We start from the raw sequence: 19,911 nt of genomic DNA on the forward strand, positions 1-19,911 counted from the left end.
AGTAAAGGTATAGTCTTATTTTCTACTTGAATTTCATCGTTTATAGCTTTTTCTTTGACCCTTTTCTTCTCATTGGCCTTAGGATCATCATTAGTGGTTGTGGGACTAACCTTCTCAAGTATAACTCCTTTAACTACAACCCACTCCTCACTGTAACTATATTTACCTATTTTGGATTCACATCTGTATCACTAGGTAATCCTCTTTGAGGTCTTGTGGTTTGTGCTTTCGTAATCTGACTGAGTTGCAACTTTAAATTCCCCATAATAAACTATTGAATCTTTATATCTACCTATTGACTCTTTAAATCTGCTGCCCTCTATGCTTGGTTAGCTAAGATTTGCTTCAACATATCCTCTACATTGCTCATTTGAGTAGTAACTGGATTATTCTGAACCTGCTGCTATTGTTCATTCTGTGGCATTGACCCCTTAAAGTGATTAGTGTTCTGTGCTTGATTTTCACCCATTGAGAAATTGGAATGGTTTCTCCAGTTGGGATTATATGTGTTACCAAACTTTTATTGTCTTGGATAATTTGCATTTTTCACATAATTAACAAAATATGGATTAACCGCACAAGCATCTACTGCGTACTCACTACTTCCACAAACCTCACACCAAGAATTTACCTATTGGACTGCATTAGCTGTAGTTGCTTCTTGCGGAACCCCCAACTTTAAGTTGTTAAATTGAGTAAGTATCTTATTTTGCATTGCTGCAAGATGAGCTAATAGAGCAGTGAATTGATATACCTCTAACACACCTACAACTTTCTTAGGAGCTCTCCTTAAGTCAAGATACCATTTAGAATTCCTTTATGAAATTTAATTCAGCAGTGTGTACAATTCATCATGTCTTTTCAAGAGCTTGCCCAACTGCTTCTGAATTTAAGAGAATCTTGGTATTTGGAACTAGCCCCTCAATGAAAGTATGAGCAAGAACATCATTAGACTGATGATGATGAGGGAAATTTTTGAGCATACTTTTAAATCTCTCCCAAGCTTGGTAGAGATTCTCTCATTCTTTCTGTCTGAAACTCAGAATCTCACTTCTCAAACGTGCAGTCTTCCCTGATGTAAAGAATCGAATAAGGAACTTCCAAGATAGATCTTTCCAAGAAGTAATAGTGAGTAGTGGTTCAACATGTAACCACCTCTCTACTTCCCCGATTAAAGAAAAATGAAAGAGAGTTTGTCTGACATAATCAGTATTCATCCCTGTAGGAATGTAAGTTTCGTTTATTTCTAGGAAGGTCTGTATGTGCTGCTACGGGTTTTCATATAAAAATCTGGCGAATTGTCCAATTGAATTCAGCAACTGCACCATATTCTACTTTAATTCAAATTGACCACCTGGCTCGGGATTACGAATACTTTAGTTTCCTGGTTTATGAGTGGGATTGCCACCTCACAAACAAGTATAATAGCTGCTTGAGTAGGAGCAGCTGGGACAACTGCAGCTGGGACATGTATGGCATTTGGATCAACTGGATCATTTCTTTGTTCAGCCATTTGAACCTGCTGAATTGATAATAAGTACTTTGACTCTATTGAAATAATAGTTCTTGTTCTAAAATAGGCTCTACCAACTCTCTATCTCTTGCCAATTCTTTATTCAGCTAAACCTGCAAAAGGTCTGCCACTAAGATCTAGCCGTTAACACTTAAACTTACTATCAAAAACCAAAAAGTTAGCAAATTACTAATTATACTAGTACCCTACAACAATGACAAAAACATGTTGCATTTTAATGCACATGCAAGTGTACACAATCTTACAAGTTATATAGTGTCTCAAAGAGTCAGATATCATACCCACGAGGACTATACAACTATCAATTCAACTAACTTTAGTTTTAGACAAGGAAGTATTAAGTGTTGTCAAGTATTAAGATGATTTTGAATAAAATTGTAAATAAATGGGAAATATCAATTTGTGACTATAGTAAAGCAAGCAACAGTTGTAAATAGTAATGGTGAGAATTCAAGGGTTGAGGCACTTCTAACATTCTTATAGATCACTATTCTTATCGTATTGTAGTTGGTTATCGGGTTGTTAATTTAAGGGGTTTATAACACGATCATTGTCTCCCAACCTCTAATCTTCTACTTATATGAGCATTGCAACTACATTGTTGAGCAGGGTTGCAATAATTCATTTAGATGTATAGGGTTATCTTCCTACGATTAAACCAAACAAGGCTTCTGGTTATATCCTTATCCTAGATACTAATTCAAATCCTCTATTTTATAAAAGGATGAGAACCTTACTCCTTAATTTCTTCATTCTATCTTATGATTCTCCTCCCAGATGCACATAGAAATATCAATTTATTCTAATAGCGTCCACTCATCAAAATAGGAAGCACAAAAAATTAAGAACAACCCATTTGATAATCCAATAAGAAACTACAATAATGAAAATCAAGGAGCAATCATGCTCTTGTCATCAACCCTAGAACAAGGGTTCTTAGCCACTCATGTCTGAATTCAACATCCAAAATACATAATTAATCATACCCAAAATTAATCTTGTAATGAAAAAGTTCAAAAGAAAGTCCAAGAACCCTTAAAGAGAGATTTTGTTATTTTTCCTCCATTGCTGTGCTTTCCAAAATATTTCAATTATTTTTTTCATGTTTGCTTTTATACTAGGCCAATTTATGCCTGGGAGGATAGGAGCCCGCGTTGCGGGGTTTAGTGCATCGTTCTAGGTAAGGCATCGCCCGTTATGTTGGACTGGTTTAGGTGAGGCACCTCTCTCTCTTCTGCACTATTCTAGGTAAGGCGCCATGGGCTAATCGCCCACTTGCACTAGAAGTTGCCTTTAAAATTATCACTAAGGCATGGAGGCACAACTTTGGAGCTCGCGTCATGGGCTTATCGTCCACCTCTACTGGAAGTTATATTTATCTATTTTTCTAAGGCATAACACTTTCTCCTTTTAGTTCGTTGCTCCACTACCTGATCCAACCTTTACCACTTGCTTTTTAACTCTTTCTAGTGTCTGAGATACTCCATATAATCAACTAACAACATCAATAATCCCTTGCTTTATAATATGCATCCAATTTTGTCTAAATCTATTAGAAATTTACCCTGCATCATTAATAACGTCGGTTAGATATGAAACACAATTAAGGATTAAATGCAATAATAATAGCACATTTGGCTCTCATAGCAAGTCCAAATATGGGTGAATATTGGTGATTGGACATATAAATATGCCCAAAATCAATTGATCAACTTATTTGTGAGACCAATCCACTACTTGAGCATATTTGTTGTGTGCTTGTTGCGTCTCAAGTTAGTGATGATGTTTATAGAGTTTATTATATGATTGGAAATAATTCTTTGGAAATTTCATGTGATGAATGCCCTATTATTAGCTTTAATCATAGATATCATGTGAATGAGGATGATGTGAAAGATGATATGCTGAAACAGTGAGATCACTCTTTGCATGACACCTAGTGATGCGCAATGTGATGTTCTTACAAGGAGGGATTGTGTGATTAAGATTCACACGCTATCCTATTTCTTGAAATCCATTAAGAATATCGGATTGATTAAAGATTATGCTAACTATCCAATTCTTGATAGTGATCTCTTACCTTTGAAAAAGAATGATCAATTGAGTAATAATAACTTTGATTTACTTGAAGGTTTGTGAAACCCAACTAGTTATTGTACTTATGAAAATGCTGTTGGTTGTGATCCTTTTTTTTACACCCCACCCTTATTTGATAAATATAAGGATGGATTTCTTGATGCTTATGGTGACTTAAGTCATGACCCCTTTGATGCTTGTGGTGGTTTGTGCCTACTTAAGGATTCTTCCCTTGAAAAGGAAGGTGTTATTTGTTTAGAAATTGCCTGTACTTTTTCTTTGAGTGCTTCCTTTTTATTAATACTAGTGGGATGACCTTGAATATAATAGTGAGTACATGCATGAGGACACCGTAGTTGAAGTTAACTTGTGTGACACCTTTCTCTACCCTCTCTTTGCTTATGCTATTATCAGTGCTAGTATAGAGGGTATGTGTTGGAACCCTTGGGGGTTGCACTATACAGTGAGGGACAAGGTCACTCAAAATCAATCTCAGGCCAAAACACAGTGAAGTAACAATGAAGTGCTGAAAACCTAAATGCCTTGCAGGAAATAATCAACATAAAGATTTAATATGGAAACTCCATTGCTCAATGAAGGAAAAACCATGGCTTGCCCTCACAAGCACCAAGGAAATCCATTATAATCAACCTCTTGGTTACAGAATTGATTTCATCCTAACTCTAGGATCCTCCAGCTTGCAGTAACTCTACTACGATCCTATCTTGACAACTCGGCCAAGAAAACTCTACACTATTAACTCTAATTAGTGTTTGACTTAGGCAACTCTACCTAAGCTCTCTCTAAATAAAGAGAAAATTTCATTACTCTTATAAATGAATTATTTCATTTACAAATTAGGATTCACTCAAGATACTCTCTGATTTAGAACACACAATTAAGAACTTGATTGAACTTGGGTTTTTGCCTTTTTCCTTTCTCCATTCTTTAAATTTGCAAAAAACCATTTAATGAAGAAGCATCTTTTTACTTTTATAGATGAGTGATGATTATGGATAAAATATCATTGGACCAGGTGTCCTATTCAGTACAAGCAACACCTGTAAGTTTGCTACACAAGAAGACAAAATTTTGCAGATATGCGTGCCAGCTATACTATACCATGAACAACAGGGACTTGGTTTCTTACAATTAGCTGCTCATCATAAAACTACATAGAGAAATTTCCCACTTTTTGATATTGACAAACGAACCATACAACTTTGAGGACATCCATCACATTTAATCAGTGTGATTACCACTCTAAAGATAAATGTTCCCCCTATCATCATGCTTCCACCATCATGCAGCATAGGGACTTGGTCCCTTGTTGTCATATGCAACAATAAATCTGATTTCTTTCTCTGATCATCATGCACCTTCAGTTAGTGTATTTTCATACTTCCCATGTCAACATTCCATTGACATTTACTAAGTATCTAGTCCCTGCATGTTACACACATCACACCTGTTTCCTACCACATAAAATTAGTATTCCTTCTTTTGACATCATTGAAAAGTAAAAGCACTAAACCAAGAGTAATAGTAAGCTCAAGTTAGTTAACTCATGGCCACTGGGGCAACACTAACATGAGGACCATTTTTAGGGTAGAAACAAATAGAGAGCACAAAAGCAAGAGCTTATTAATATTCAACAGATTATGTATCATTGTAGTGCAAGAATTATATTTCATGTCCCATATAAAAATCCACAGAATTTGAAAAAATAGAGGATTTGGGGAAAAGGTTTAGAGAAGTAAGGTCATCTTAGGATAGTGTAACAATTCAAGCTCAGAATCCTTGTTGGTTAGAATTGTAACCTTCATCTTGAGTTCATCTTTCATTTTTTTCACTCCTTAGTTTATTAAAGACCCTTGGACCCTTTTTGAAAATTTTTGAGTTTACACTAGCAATTACCCAACTTCTATTATCCTGCATTTATCATTTGCTTTTCCTCTTTTATAAGCCCTACTAGTTTCATCATCAGTCATTCTCTTCTTCTTAGGGCCAGATCCTTCAGAAGTCTGGTACCTTTTAATAGGATTTCCAGATTTCACTTTGAAGACTCTTATGTTTAGCTTGCCATTTTGTTCCTTGGACCATTCAAACTGTCTTTCACACTATCATAGGGGTAATGCGTTTTCAGGAATAAATTTTTATTAGAAAGTTAAGTGAAAAAAGGGTTTGTCTTTTGAAATTAGGATAGTTGAGTTGGGTAGGGTCCATAAAAAACAAGCATATTCATGATAATAACCTTAGAAATAGGACTAGGTCTCTCTCTTTCTTTGAGTGATTTGTCAAATTTCTGCATGCATAATCTATTTTCATCCAAAACTATTTCCATTGTTGTATACCTACAAATATATGATACTAAGTTAGACTAACAAATACATACTTTACTAAGGATACCTATCTCCTGATCATAGCCAATTTTGTGGAAAACTACTGATTCACATGGTAGGTTACATTATTTTCATCGGTCCTAACTTCAACTTGTTTTTCACAAATTATTCCTTGTGAAATTATTTAGTAAAGATATCTGCTATTTGATCCTCGATCTTGTAAAACTTCATGTAGATTGCCCCATCTCAACATTGTCTCTTTGAAAGTGATGCTTCACATCAATGTGCTTAGTTCTCTTGTGATGCACTGGATTCTTGGCCATGTTTAGTGTGCTTGTGTTGTCACACACTAGAGGTATAATGTTTGAGTCAATACCAAAATCTTTTAATTGCTACTTGATCTATAGCAGTTATGCACAACAAGAAGCAACAATAACATATTCAGCCTTAATAGTAGATAAAGCAACTGAGTTTTACTTCTTAGATCCCTAGGAGATAAGGTTGAGCCAAGAAAATATGCCATTCCTGAAGTATTTTTTCTATCTACCAAATATCTAGCATAGTAAGCATTAGCATAGCCCACCAATTCAATACTATCTCCTAATAGATAGTATAGGACCAGGTCCCCTGTCCCCTTCAGATACCTAAGAATTCTTTTTACATCTTTCAAATAGAAATCCTTTGGGCAGGCTTGAAATCTGACATATATTCCTACATTTAAAACAATGTCAGGCCTACTTGCAGTGAGGTATAGCAAGGATCCAATAATCTCTGTATACATTGTCTCATTCACCGAAGGACCTAAATAATCATTGTCCTTTTTTGAATTGGTTTCAATTAGGGTATCAATTAGCTTTGCATCTCCCATATTGTATTTCTTCAATAGCTCCTTGATGTACTTCTCTTGACAAATCATTTTCTATTAAAAAGTTTGGTTAATTTATAGGCCTGAGAAGAAGTTCAATTCACTCATATACTTATCTCAAATTCACTCCTCATTAGCTTAGCGAATTCTTCACATAGGGATTTAGAAGTAGCTCTAAAGATTATGCCATCAACATATATCTGAACAATCAATAGGCTGCTACCTATGGTCTTTAAGTATAGAGTATTATCTATTTTTCCCCTTTTGAATCCATTTTGAAGGAGAAACTTTGAGAGTCTCTTATACCAGGCCCTTGGTGATTGTTTTGAACCATAAAGATCTTTATCTAATTTAAGTACATTATGAGGAAAATCTGCATCTTCAACACCTGGTGGTTGTTTGACAAAGACTTCGTCCTTTAGGTTTCCATTTAGGAAGACACTTTTGTCATCCATTTGAAACAATTTGAATCTAATGTATGGAACAAATGCAATAAGAATTCTGATTGCTTCTATTCTTGCTATAAGGAAAAAGATCACATCCTAGTCATTCCCTTCTTTCTGGTTATAACCTTGAATAGCCAGTCTTGCCTTATTTCTATTAATAGTTCCATTCTTATCTTGCTTATTTCTATACGTCCATTTGGTCCCAATAATTATTCAGTCAATATTCCTGGGAGCCAGATGCCAGACTTTGCTTCTTTCAAATACAAAAGTTCTTCTTGTATTGCATTAATCCAATTTATATCTTTTAGGGCATCCTTTACATTCTTGGGTTCAATTTGGGATAAAAATATTGAAAATGCCGTAGCATATCTAGCTTGTGCTCTTGTTTAGACTCCAATTTCCAAGGGTGTTGTTAGGTTCTCAAGGGGATAAGAGAATTTTTCCTCTAATTTTGCCTTCTGAGATTAATACCACTGCGAAATGTCCCAGTGAGTTATAAGTGGTTTCCTCTAGTTATTTACTAATGGAGCTGGAATTTGTGATTGAGATCATGGATCATCATCACTCTCATCTGGATCATTAATCTCTTGATCATCATCTTCAGTAATAACATGCCTTTGAACAGGAGTAATATCTTCATCTTTTGAATCTTCACCATCTCCAGAGTTCATTTGACTTCCTGACTCATTAAAGATCACATGGATACATTCTTCAACATAAAGTTCTTTTATTGAATACTCTGTAATCCTTGCTTGTTGAAGAGTAGCCTATAAGCACATCTTCATCACTCTTAGAATCAAATTTTACAAATTCACTCTTCCCATTGTTTAGCATAAAACATTTGCATACAAACGGTCTAAAGTAGTCTATCTTAGGCTTTCTATTGAATTCCATCTTATATGGAGTCTTATTCAGAAGTGATCTAATCAAACACATGTTAGTCACATAACAAGTAGTATTCACTGCTTCAGCCAAGAAATTCTTTGGTAGACCACTATCAATTAGCATAGTCCTAGCAATCTCTATGAATGTTCTGTTTTTCCTTTTAACAACTCATTTTGTTGTGGAGTTCTAGGAGCAAAAATATTGTGACTTATTCCATGCTCAACACAGAATTCATCAACTTGAGAATTCTCAAATTTAGTTCCATGGTCAGATCTAAATTCAATAATTTTGCAATTTAGCTTCACTTGGATTTTCTTCGCAAAAGCCACAAGAACCCTATATGTTTCATCCTTGGTTCTTATAAACACTGTCCACGTGAACCTGGAATAGTTATCTACAATAACCAATACATATTTCTTCCCTCCTCTACTTTACACCTTAATAGGTCTATATAAATCCATGTGAAGTAATTCAAGAGGTCTGGAAGTACTTACTTGCTTCTTTAATTTGAAGGAGGATCTGGTATGTTTACCTTTAACACAAGCATTACAAACTTAATTTTTTGGAAATCTCATCTTTGGTAGTCCACGGACTAGGTCCCTTGAAATCAACTTGTTTAACAAGGAGGAGCTCATATTTCCCAATCTTGTATGTCATAAATTAGCATCTTCACCTTGTACACGTACGCAAGTTAAATTTCCATCAGCCACAGACTCCAGATTAGCTACATACATATTCTTGATCCTTTTGTCTTTGAGAATGGTTCTTCCATATTTCATGCTTGATACAATACATTTATCAAATGAGAATTTTACCTCATTTCCTTTTTCACATATTTGAGATTCACTTAGAAGACTATATTTAAGGCCATTAACATAATACATATCTTTTAGTGTATAATGACGTGATTTTCCAATCTTTATAACACCTTGGAGATACCCCTTTTTGTCATTTCCAAAAGATATGTCTCCCCCTTAAAGTGTCTTGAAGGAGAGAAAACAATCAACTCTTCCAGTCATGTGTCAGGAACAACCACTATCCATAAACCATTTTGGATAAAATTCCCTTTTTCTACCCCATTTTATTCTTTATCTTCAGTTGTTTTCATTAGAGAACACCAAGAACCTGAGATTATTTTCTTATCATCCCATTTCAGCATGAAACCATCTCTATACTCTGTCTTTCTCATATTGGGTGGACAAATCTTCCCAACCAGCCAACACCTTCTTTACTATATAGCTACCTACATCTTTTCTTTTTGATGTATAAGGAGTTTTGTAGTTCTTTATGAATTCTTTAGAGCTACAAACATTTTTCATAGATCTAATGATCCTTGTTGCCAGAAGTACAACATCAGTGTCTTCTTCACCTTAGTCAGCTTTTAAATCCATAAAAGTCAGAAATCTCTCCCTTTTTACTTCTTTTCTATCCACCCCTAGTTCATTTATAACAACCATGATGACCAGACCACTCTAGGTATGAACCTGCTCTGACACCAGTTATCGGGACCCTGGGAGTTGCACCATATAGTGAGGGACTAGGTCCCTAAAAATCAATCTTAGGCAAAATCACAATGAAGCAAAAATGATGTGCTGGGAAACTAAAGTCTTTGTAGTAAATAATCAACACAAATATTTAATATGAAAACCCCTTACCCAAGGAAGGAAAAACCACAACTTGCCCTAACAAGCTCTAAGGAAATCCACTATAATAAACCTCTTGATTACAGGCAGAATTTCCGCCTAACTCTAGGCTCCTCCAGCTTGTAGTAACTCTACTACTAGCCTATCTTGACAACTCTGCCAAGAACACTCTATATTGATTAACTCTAATCAATGTGTGACTTAGGCAACTCTACTACACTCTTTTTAAACAAAGATAAAAGTTCATTACTCTGATAAACTGAGTTGCAATCCACTTGATAGACTCAAGTTGTGCATGGGAGGCATTTCCAACAAAGATTAATATTCTTTAAGGAAAGAGTGTAAAGAAAATATCTAAGAGAGTTCAGTATTATGATTTTCTATTATTGACCAAGGTTATGTGATTTGTATGTCAAAGAGTGATTCTTATCTTAAAAATAGCTTGAAATAACTTTATTTACGTGATACCCTTCTTTGTGACTTGTTTAGAATTGATGACCCCTTCCTCAGAGGTTGTTTCCTTATTGAGGACCCTAGGGCAAATAAGTCATTACCTATTTAAGTTGTTGCTTTTATACTTGCATCCTTGTTCGATATACTTGTGCTTATGTTGTATGGACCACAACTTGTGGATAACAAGTTGAGCAATTGTTTGTGGAAGCGTCCATGGTCATTATAGACTTTTTGTCACCTTTATAGGGTTGGTCAATTTGAAGTGTCTTATGGGACTCTTAGGAGTATGGCTAAGACCATAACTAGAGAGAACCTAACTTCTTGGGAGGACCAATTATTTTGGATTAGTGTTTTTCTAGTATCATGAATCCATTGTTGAAATCCTTTCCCTTGGAAAGTTTTTTCGAAAGGATAGGTTTTATGTGCCTAAATGTTTTGATTCCATCCTTGTGTTTCCTATGTGCTCAATCTTTGGAACCATGTGTCATTCTTATAGATAAAGACACCCTGGATGATGTTCTTACGCTTGATTTCTTTTTATACTACCTCTTTGCCTATGATGATGTCTATTGTAGTTTTGGAATTATTTTATTTGGAGGTGGGAAGCTTGTTGGTTAGTTCACTTGGTTGAGTGATATTGCTATATGGGTTATTTCCATCTTTGACCCTAAAATACTCTTGCAAATTTTTGAACCCTTAGTGACACCATTCTTTATAAGGCCTCTTAAAGAAATAATGAATTAATTATGTCTTATAGCTCCTAAGATAAAAGTAGTCTTACCTTTTATGTTTGTTGATGATATTATGACCTTTGTGGTTTCCTTATCTCTTGGTAGTTTCCCTAGTTGATTCTTTTGTAAACTTTTCAATAGGTTTTGCATGTTTAATACAAAGGATCCTTTTATATCTTATGTGTGTGCAACCTTTGCATAGTTCTATGTTTGACTTTGTGAACCCTAATCCTCATTTCATGAGGAAATTAACATTTCTTATTTCCCCTATTGTATTGCAAGGTTGGATTCGAGGATGAATTATTTTCAAGAAGGAGAGGATGATATAAGCTAAATCAGCATTAAACTTTCAAGGAAGACAAACCAAGGCTAACATATAGGGAACCAAGCCTTGATTATCTCAAGAAGGCAAATATATATGTGGCAGACCTTTTTGCAGCTCCTAAGAGCTCAGCACCTTATGTGGAGGATATTTTGGACCCAGCAGTAGAATTCATCTCCAAACATCAACAAGGAAGTAAGCCCGAGAATTACAAATACTCTAATGATTATTGAAGAATTTAGATGTATTAAAATCTATATTTATACCATTTAAGGAGTGATCTAGAGTGCACAATGCACATAAGAAGGACCAAGGGTCATTAGAGAGGTCAGAAGAGTGCAAAACGAGGCTAAAAAGCCCCTTCTACACCCCATCTCTGCCCAAGGTGTGCCAAAGGTAAACCTGACCTACTTGAGTTGGTCAAAATAGTGGCATATGCATGCCACATGCGCCCAAGGTGAACCCCATCTGCTTGAGCAGATGCCAAAGCATGCTGAGTTGTGTTTTTCAGTTGATTTGGGTCACTTTTGGGCCTACTTATGTACTAAATAACCTAAGGCTATAAATATTAGATAGATTAGGTTATAAATAAGTTTAATTCTAAATTTCTTAGATTATAAATAAAATGAAATATTTATTTTATCAAACGAATTCTTTCTAAAAATATTTATTTGGGTAAAATTTGTCTTTTAAGAAACGAATTATATAGTTTCGTATTTACATATACAAGATTGTATAATTTTGGTTACTTAAATGATTATTTTATAAAAAATTAATTTTTAATGAAGAACTATCTCGAAAATTTGTTAATGGATAAACTTTGGTCTACATATAATTTATTCTTAAAGGAAATAATTTATTAGAAAAATATTTATTTATTCTGTAAAACAAAGAAGTTCTAAATTAAACTGGTTGATAATTTGTATCGAATTTTATTCAATTTATTGAATTTGATCATAATTGAAATTTATTTAACCAAAATTGCAATGCAATTGTCCAATTGATTTTTTTTTTTTAGTTTAATTTGAAATTTTATTAATCATTAAAATGTCTCAAACATGATGGACCAACCCATCTTCCAAACCCAACACCTAAATCTATACAAAAAATAAAATTACAATTGGACCGGCCCAACTAAATGACTCGATCTGAATTAAACACATATATTCAGTAGGGTTTCCAAATCCGTGCTTAGAGCTGAGCTCTACTTTTCTCCTCCTCCTTTATCATGCTCATCTTCATCAACGCTCAATTTCTTCTTCTTCATCTTTGGGTGCTTAACACAGTGCCATGGATGTATTGGTGTAAGGATTATTCTAGTTTGCATGAGTAAGTATAGTCCATTCTTTCTTTAATTATTGCTTAAGCTTTTACTGAGAACCTGTCTCGATTATTATTTTGACAATGCCTCAATTGAGATCTATATTATGTTTCCAATTATTTTTGGTGTTAACACTGTGGGTCTCATTTTCTGAGGCTTTCTTCCTTCTTCAAGTAATTTATTTCCAGCTTTGAACTTGCTTCCTACTCTGTATATTTCTTTTAACCATCTGCTTCTTCTCCACGTGTAGATATATCTTGGATGGAGATTCTGGGATGCTCGAACCCACTGATAGTAAAGGATCAAGTAAGTTACTTGAATCTTATCTGACTTGTTGACCACCAATCTACTGAGATTTCCTTTTTGTTGGATAGTGTAGATAGGCTAATTAGAACATTCACTTTTTTGTTTACCCTCCCATGTTGTAAATATGATGTATGTGAAAAACCATGTTGTAACCCTTCCAGCGCCCTTTTACTAAAACTAGCCTCAAATATAGGCATTATTGCTTGTCACTGTTAAGTATCTTTCTACCTGAGCATGGTAGCTTACTGAATGCTGTAAATATGAACTTCTAATTCTTAAATGCTAGATTAGCTAAGTAATCCACAAGTTTATTACCTTCTTTGAATATATGTTGTATTTGTACTTGTTTCTTTGCAAGTAGTTGCTTTATTTGTTTTAGTGTGACTTCTATCTTCCATGGTATTTCCCATTCATCGACTAGAATCTTCTATATTGCAAGGGAATAAGTCTAAATAATAACTTTGTCTTGACCTGCGTGATTGCAATGAATAGCTTCATGTGATATAGCCTTAGCTTCTGCTACCATGTTATCTGTATCTTTAATTATTGACTCTTCTGCATGTATTAGATCACCTTATACATTCCTTGAATAGAATGCCCATGAACTACTACCTGGATTCCCTTTGGATGCTCCATCCGTATTGTATTTACATCAACCTTGCTCTGAAAATTCCCATAGTACCATATTAGTACTGATTTTTGGCTTTAACTATCTTAGTTGTTGTAGAATTGATTACCAGTCCATTGCAAACTCCAGTGCTGGTTTTCTCACCTTATGCAGCATCCGTAGGTGTCTTGTGGCATTGAATATCAATCTATGCACATTGATCTCTTTTCCTTCATGCTTCTTAGCATTTCTCTTCTTCCAAAATTCATACATAATGATTGCTGGTAGGGCTCTAAAATAGACTTTCTCCCTTTGTTTAACCTGAGCATTGCACCAAGTATATATTGTTTCTGTTAAACTCATTCATTGTATACTAATTTCTGTAAAAGAAGAAAATTAGGACCAGGTCCTGCTAGCTGAAAATAATCTCAATAACACATAAGATATGGTCTCTTATGCTGGATTCTGACAACACCGGCACTTAGAAAGACCATGTATTCCCCATCTCCTAATAGTATCATCTACTGAAATCCTCCCTTTACACATTCTTCACATAAAAAACACAATTTTGAATGACATGCCCTTCATCCATAGTTGCTTTTAAAAACTATTAGGTTCTCCCCATTCCTCACGTAATGCCAAGCTGACCTTACTGTGAACTTACCTCTTACTTCCTGACTCCAAATTGGATTTTTCTTTTGATTTGTTTGTTTTGTTGGTCTTACTTTGAGAATTACATTCTCCACTATTTTATCCGTAAACAACCTCTTTATTATCTCCTTATTCCAGTACCCATTAGTCATTAGGTCTCTTACACGTTGATAAGTATTATCCCACTCCCTGCTTTCCTGTATGAGAGAGTAAAAATCTCCCAGACTACTTCAATTATCATACCATACATGAGAATCTCCTCAATCTTCCATATAATAGGATGATCAATAAGGTCCCTGGCTTACAACATCTTTTTCCAAACTTGAGAGCCACTGCCTACTTTCTACATGACTTCTTTTGGATGGTATTTTCTGTAATAATTATTGAGCATGTAATCACTCCAAATGGACCTATTTGTTCTAAAATTTCACCATAGTTTACAAAAGAGAGCTGTTGATACATCATTTAACATTCTGAACCCCAACCCTCCTCTTCTTCTGGTAAACACATACTTCACCATGACATCCAATGTCTTCCCCTTCCCCCTATAGTACTACTCTAGAAGAACTTTGAAAATATCTTCTAAATAGTATTTAGGACATTTTTAGGGGTGTTCATCACAAGAGAAAATATATGTGTATACATTGCAGGACATGTTTAATAAGGACTGATTTACCTCCGTAAGACAACAACTTTCCCTTCTAGGCTTGTAACTTGTTACTGATTCTATTCATAATATGCAGGTAATACACTTTCTTATTTCTCATGTAGAAAATAGGACACCCCAGATAGTTGAAGGGGAATTATATCCTCAATATCCCTATTGCAACTTCTGCCATTGCCACTACACCATTAGATACACTTCTATGTAAATAAATGTCACTTTTTTTTGTGTTAATTTTCTGACCTGACAGACATTTATATTTCTCTAAAGTTAATGTGACCAACTGTCAAGTACCTAGGTCTACCTTACAAAGAATGATCATATCATCTTCAAATACAAGGTGATTGATTTTTGGACTCCCTCTAGGCATCCAAAATAGTTTGAATTCTTTCCTGACCATGAGATTCTTCAAACTTCTTGATAAGACCTCTGCTGCAATGATGAATAATATAGGTGATAGTGGATCACCTTGCTTTAGACCTCTAGTGGATTTAAAGAAACCTTTTGGCTATCCATTTAGTAATATTTAGTAGAAGTTGTTTGCAAGTAGCCTAAATACCATATCAATCAACTCTTCACAGAAGCCTATTATCTTCAAAAGTTTAGTCCGGAACAACCATTCTACCCCTTCATCTTATCAAGATTCATCACCATATTAGGAGGCTTTCCTCTTTTCCGAAATTCAGATACTATTTCTTGGACCACCAATATGTTTTTAGCTATACTTCTTCCTTGGGTAAAACCAGTTTGCTCTTCATATACAATATAAGGAAGAATACCCTTAATCCTTTCATGAATAATTCTAGAGAATATTTAATTCACTAAGTTACTACGACATATTGGTCTAAGATCAGAGAAGGTATTTACCACTAACTTTTTTGGTAATAGCACTAAATTTGTATGAGTAATAAACCTTGGAAGGTCATATCTACAGAAAAAGGCTATGATCATCTGATGCAGGTTCTTTGAAATAATACTCCATGTATCCCGATAGAATGCACCTATCATGCCATCTAGACACCCTGCACTATTTCTATTTAATCCTATTACTGCCACATGTACTTCCTCCAAAGTTGGTATTTTCTTCAAATCTTTATTTTGAGAATCCATTACCACTTTTTGTAACACTTCTAGCATTGAAAATCTTCAGCATCTTTTTGCTTCTCAAATTATTCTAAAAACAAATTACTGTCTCAGCTATATGCTTTTGCTTTTCTATCCAGCACCCCTTTGCATTTTGAATTCATTGAATTCTTAGCATGGCTCTTCTTCATTTGACAACTGTATGAAAAAAATTTGTGTTCCTTTATCCATCTTTGAACTACTCAAATTTTTTTTTTGCCACCAATAATCTTCCTTTCTTTTCAATTGGATTTTTAACTCAGCCTGTGCTTATGACAATTTAGCCCTGTTATTTCCTGATGCCTCTTCTTCAAACTGATGCTCTGTTACGTTTATTACCTCCTCCAGTGTGGCAATATCTTGGAAAATATTTCCAAATATTTTCTTACTCCACTTAGCCAAGGCATCTTTTGTTTGCATAAACTTTTGATAAAACTTGATATAGGGATTTCATTCACTTTCTGTAGATCAATTCTCCCTAATAACCTCTATGAATGATTTTTCCTTCAGCCAAAAGTTAAGAAACCTAAAGGGTCTAATCAGCTACTCAGCCGACTTGCTAAACTAGACAACATTGGAGCATGGTTAGACCCCCTCCTTACAAGATTTTCCAATTCCCTGATTGGAAAAAACTCCTACATTTTGTCATTAATAAACACTCTATCTTGCCTCTTAAAGATATATTCTTCATCTATTCTGCCATTCCACTAAGTATATTTACTTCCTTTGAAAGCACATTTCTCCAGATTACACATACTAATACCATAATTGAAATCATCTGTCTCATCAACAGTGACTTGTAATCCTCCCAGTTTCTCCTCATCATTTCTGATTATATTAAAATCACCACCCACCAACCATGGGTATTGTATAGTAGTATCCAGATCTCCTAGTGATTCCCACAACCTTAATCTTTCAGTCTAATTGTATTTTGTTTAGACTAATATGCCAAACACCTCTGCACCCACATACTAATTTTCCAATTTTAGAGTGATTTATTGATCTTCACCCTAATGATACTGTATTTAATAATAGCATCCATGAAAGCCTATATTTTGCCTAAACAGTTCACTACTACATGCTGCATTCCCAATTGACTTTTATAATCCTCTATACTATGACTCTTTTGAAATGGTCCAATTAGAGCTATAAATCCAAAATGATACCTTCTATGCATTGTGATCAAACTTGTGAATGCTTTTTGTACATTTACAGACTTAATGTTCCAAATTAAAGCATTCATTTTGATAAAGATTTAAGCATGTGACTTCTTGTCTGCATTGTACTTGTACTTGATGTTTTGCTTCTTTTCTTCTTTTTCCTATGCTTTGTATTTAGTGACTGAACTTGATCTGGAGATAAATCTCCTTCAACTACTTCTTTTGTAATATTATCCACCAAATATTCACCATCTAAATCTTCATTATTACAATTCACCATCTATATTAAATTTCCTACCTCTATTGATATTGGTAACACGTCTTCTAATATCATATCCTGTTTAACAGCCTTATCATACTTTACTAAGGATAAGTATGCATTTGTAAGACCCCAAAAAGTTTCCTCATAGTTCGAGCCTTAGAGCATGTCAAGTGAAGTGTAATTTCAGCCCTAAAAGTTGAGAAGTGACTTCGTAAGAGTTGAGTGTTTAAACCATATAAAATTTTCTTAAATTTGACTTTTTGTCATGTAGAGAATTGAATAATCTTTCCAACGATACTAATTTCATCCAAATTCGGCATCGGGGTGAGAAGTTATGGCTGTTTTACTAAGAGTTGTTAAAATTGCCCAGGTGCGATGTATGATCCAATGGACCATCGAGTCTGCGATAGACCATCGCGACCAATATAGTAACTCCCTTCCTGGTCCAAGTATGACGGCCAGTATGACGGACTGTCAAGGCTGCAATGGACCGTTGGGGAGACCGTTGCCACTAAGGCAGTTGGTCTCATATTGGCCATCGTACAACGGACGACCCGACAGATTATCGAACTTGCGACGGATCATTTCTCTAACCATCGTAGCCCTCGTTTAGTGTTTTTAACTCATTTTAACAAGGGGCTTTTGGGTCTATTCTCTTGTAACCCTTAGATATATTTCAAATGAAATTGATAGCCTCATTATCTCCCAAAAAAATCCAAAGGCTAGGTTTTCTCTCTCAAGAGAAAATCTAAAACCCTTCTCTAAGAAATCTAAGAACTCACCATGGATTTTACAAATTGAGTAGAGATTTGAGTTCCCCAAGTTCAAGGACTGGAAGAACCCTCTCTCAAAAGTAAGAAGAAGAGTTTAGAGCAAGCTTGTTCATCCAATTTCATAATCTAAGGTATGTGGGGTTTTGAACAAGGATAATCCTTTCATCCTTGTACCCAAATGTTTGTTTAAACTATGATTTTTCTATAATCTATGAGATTTTACATGAATTTGAATTGGGGTTTTTCACCCACTATTATTGATTGCAATATTTTGATGTTTCCCAAGAATTGAGAGTCTAATGGCATGATTTTCACATGTTTTCTTGAAGAAATTGCAGCTAGGTTTACACCCCATGATTTTAATCCTTGAGAAGTTTATAGTTGAAATCTTGAGATATTTAAGTATATGAGTATGTTGAGATTTAAAGACAAATTGCTGAAATTTCTAGATTTCTACATGAGTTATGAATCTATATGCTATCTATTATGCTTTTGATGAGTTTTAACTTAAGAATGAATTATGGGTTGTTGATCCACACTTGAGATTTAAATTTTATGAACTCTTATGCTATAAACACCCATGATTTGAGTATTCTGAGACTGTTGAGAAATATTTTGACCTAATGGTCATTGAGTTTTGAAATCCACTCTACTACATGAGATTACAGATTTGATTATTGTATTCTTATTGAATAATGAGATTATTCTAAAGTGGATTTTCATGAGATGAGTGATATAAGCTAAAGGGAGTAGTATTCAGTACCAAACGGGTAAGTTACTACGGTTTCTTACCCCAAAACTATGTACCACTGTAGGTTGGGTCTGAGGTCGAGTTTGTGATTCTCACTGGTCCTAAAGACGAGTTGATATTAGGCCCGAGGCTGAGTTTGTTTAGTGATTACTAGACCTAGGTTATACTCCTTGGAAAGAGTATGGCACCTCTCCCCAACATGAGGTCTCTTCCTTAGGAGGACAAAACATTGGACTCCATGTAGCTCACATGGTTTGTATAGGTTAAGACAAACTCCCTAAACTAAAGTATTTTTCCATTGAGATAAGATATTTTCATTTAAACTAAAATACTTTCCCTTGATATTAGTATTTTTTCCTAATGCTTGAATTGAGATATTTTTCTAACGTGAATGAAATACCTTCAAGTATGTTCCAAAGTTATATGCTTTCGAATTCCAAGTATTTGAGTTCAAAAGAGTTATGAGTTCTTGAGCATTGAAGAAGTTTTACTCTCCATGAGACATATGCATGAGTTGAAAGTATTGCTTAAAGTTTTCTTTAACCTTGAGTAATGAGAAAAAGAGAAGTGTAAATTTCAAAGCTGAAAGTATAATGACTCACGAGATTTGTTACATGTTTCATTTTACTTGATTCTTGAGCTTTGCATTTTATACTTATTAAAGCCATGTGAGTCATTACTTATTGCATGCATGATTTGATTAAAGAGTATTTATGTTGTTATATATAAAGGCATGCACCCCCATATACTCAGTACATTCCCAAGTGTTGATCCGCATATACGTTTATGTGCTACATTGTCTTATAATATAGGTTCAGGTGCTCAGTCCCAAGCTTGTCAGTGACTTTTGAGTACCTCTGTCTACATCCCTACAGTGGTGAGTCCTCATGGTTCGAGGACCTATCGACAGATATTTCAGTATTTGAGAGACTATGTTATTACTTTCAGTTCATTTCAACTCAGTTGGGGACCTCTCCTAATGGCTCTCTATTTCATG

General features: G+C 34.8%; 1 non-coding gene across 1 annotated transcript; it reads left to right on the forward strand.

The window, feature by feature from the left end:
• The first annotated feature begins 954 nt into the window (after positions 1–954).
• LOC124899786 lies at positions 955–1,061 on the forward strand. The gene has a single exon (XR_007057350.1). It is a non-coding gene; the product is annotated as a small nucleolar RNA R71 (small nucleolar RNA).
• Positions 1,062–19,911: the final 18,850 nt, after the last annotated feature.

This window comes from Capsicum annuum, chromosome 6 (genome assembly GCF_002878395.1).
Source record: "Capsicum annuum cultivar UCD-10X-F1 chromosome 6, UCD10Xv1.1, whole genome shotgun sequence".
NCBI lineage: Eukaryota > Viridiplantae > Streptophyta > Magnoliopsida > Solanales > Solanaceae > Capsicum > Capsicum annuum.